At 53.7% G+C, this 2,500-nt stretch overlaps 1 non-coding gene across 1 annotated transcript in view; it reads left to right on the plus strand.

The window, feature by feature from the left end:
* Positions 1-2,370: 2,370 nt before the first annotated feature.
* The window catches only part of LOC121854120, a 4,323-nt gene continuing 4,193 nt past the window's right edge, over positions 2,371-2,500 (plus strand). Inside the window, exon 1 of the ribosomal RNA XR_006086478.1 lies at positions 2,371-2,500. This exon is cut by the window's right edge and continues 4,193 nt beyond it. This is a non-coding gene — a ribosomal RNA (large subunit ribosomal RNA).

Genomic DNA, 2,500 nt, shown 5'->3' on the forward strand with positions numbered 1-2,500 from the left:
GAATTGACGGAAGGGCACCACCAGGAGTGGAGCCTGCGGCTTAATTTGACTCAACACGGGAACCCTCACCAGGCCCAGACACCGGAAGGATTGACAGATTGAGAGCTCTTTCTCGATTCGGTGGGTGGTGGTGCATGGCCGTTCTTAGTTGGTGGAGCGATTTGTCTGGTTAATTCCGATAACGAACGAGACTCTGGCCTACTAAGTAGTCGACGGATCTCCAGAAAATGGTGTCCAGTTCGCAACTTCTTCTAAGAGGGATAAGCGGCAATTCTAGCCGCACGAGATTGAGCAATAACAGGTCTGTGATGCCCTTAGATGTTCTGGGCCGCACGCGCGCTACACTGAAGGGATCAACGAGCTTTCCTCCGAGAGGAGCGGGTAACCCGTTCAAAGCCTTCTTGATAGGGATTGGGGCTTGCAATTGTTTCCCCATGAACGAGGAATTCCAGTAAGTGTAAGTCATCAGCTTGCGCTGACTACGTCCCTGCCCTTTGTACACACCGCCCGTCGCTACTACCGATTGAATGATTTAGTGAGGCCTTCGGACTGGCGCTCTTGGATTGTCGGCCCCGTTGCCCGGGAGGGTTTTCTGGGGTCGTCGCCTCGAGCTGACGGAAAGATGTCCAAACTTGATCATTTAGAGGAAGTAAAAGTCGTAACAAGGTTTCCGTAGGTGAACCTGCGGAAGGATCATTAACAGAGAGAAAGAGAACGGGGCGCTCTTAAAACTACTACTACTACTCTCCTGATTTGGGCGGTCTCGGGCTCTGCTCTGGCAACTCCAGCAGCGAAAGAGGACAATCCCGGCCCCCGCACCAAAAATAGGTACCACCACGCTGTAGGTGGACCGCACTCGGGCGAGAGCGCGAAGACCGGAGGAGGAGGACGGACGGGGCTTTGGACGGCTGCCCGTCCGTTCCTTACTACCGGCGAATAAGCCTCTTGACCCAAAAAGAGTGAAATTCAAGTGTCAAAAAACAACAACAAGCCGTCCGGCCAAACCCAAACCACAAACTTGGGCTATGTCTGTCAAACCCTTTCATTGAGACTCGACCTGTGATGGTTAGTCGCAAAAAGACCAAATGGCAAATACACAACTCTTAACGGGGGATCACTCGGCTCGTGGGTCGATGAAGACCGCAGCAACCTGCGTGTCGGTATGTGAATCGCAAGAATACTGCATACACGACAAGTTGAACGAGATATTGCGCGGGCGCAGCCATAAGGAGCTTGTCGCCGCCACTCTCTACCAGGGTCGGAAATAATATACATCCATCGGTTGCTGCGAAGTTCGGTGCCTGCTGACTGTCTCCTCGGCTAACGCAGGGTAACCCTAACCGAAGCTCGCTTAGCGACCGCTCAAGGCTTTGCGCGCAGGCGCGGCCCTTAAAAAACAAGCAAGCTCTACTGATTAGCAAGTCCATGGACTTGGCGCACCCACATTCAACCACAACAAAGCGACAGTTGTCGCCCTCGCAAATAACTGGAGGCGGCGCTCTTTTGCCTGCTGTCCACAGAGACACGAATGGCCGTCGGCCGCTCATGGCTGATGCTGCACATGTTCTAAGAGGCACTCCATCCCACGAAGAGGAAACGAAACCGGGTCGGATATCTTTTAAGTAAGCCCTGCCGGAATTTCGTCTATCACCTCGAAAAGAGTGCTTGGCATGCATTGCAGTGGAACCTAAATTGATGAGTGCGCCTGGGCCCGCAGTCTACCATGTAGTGGTGCAGGCAGAGAGATGAGAATGCTTGGGTGACGCTGTGCTCTTCCTCACGCGCTCCTCCACCCTCTCCCACGGTCAGACGCGGTGTGGGCGTTCTCTTTGAGAGTTCGCCACGAGTCCACGTCTATCTCATGACTGGGAGGGAGGCAGGGGGAGTTCTCTCTAAACGCGTTAAAGACGGTGTTGCGCCTCATAACGGCGCTCGCCGGGATAGAGCACTAGTTCTGCAGCCGAAAAGGCCGCTCACGCCAATTAATACTGCGACTCTCGCTCTCTTTCTCCGGATAAACAAGTGCCACTGCTGTGGCATGCGGGAACGGGGAAAGAGGTCAAAGTTTAAGCGGCAAAGGTGCGGCCGAGTAAGGGCGGAACACGAGCGTATATGCATTAAAACTGTGTGTGTATATGACTCTGCGAGAGATGTTCTGCTGGAACACTTTTCCTATTGGCTATTTACCACTCAATGAGAAGGAACGGAGTCAGGGGTGGGAGTGCTGGCGCCATGGCCGCTGGTACCCCCGCGACAAGCCCCTCAAACCTTCCTGCCTGGTAATGTCGGTGGTGAAGAAAGTCGGTGGCAGAGCGTCTTCCGCTTCGTGGTTGGGGAACTTGTTCCCCCTAAGGATGATGAGACCACGATCGACCTCGGAGTAGGAGAGAGCTACCCGCCAAATTTAAGCATATTAATAAGCGGAGGAAAAGAAACCAACAGGGATTCCCTTAGTAAGGGCGACTGAACCGGGAAAAGCCCAGCGCATAACCTCGATGTC

Source organism: Homarus americanus, unplaced genomic scaffold (genome assembly GCF_018991925.1).
Source record: "Homarus americanus isolate GMGI-L3 unplaced genomic scaffold, GMGI_Hamer_2.0 scaffold35016, whole genome shotgun sequence".
Lineage (NCBI taxonomy): Eukaryota > Metazoa > Arthropoda > Malacostraca > Decapoda > Nephropidae > Homarus > Homarus americanus.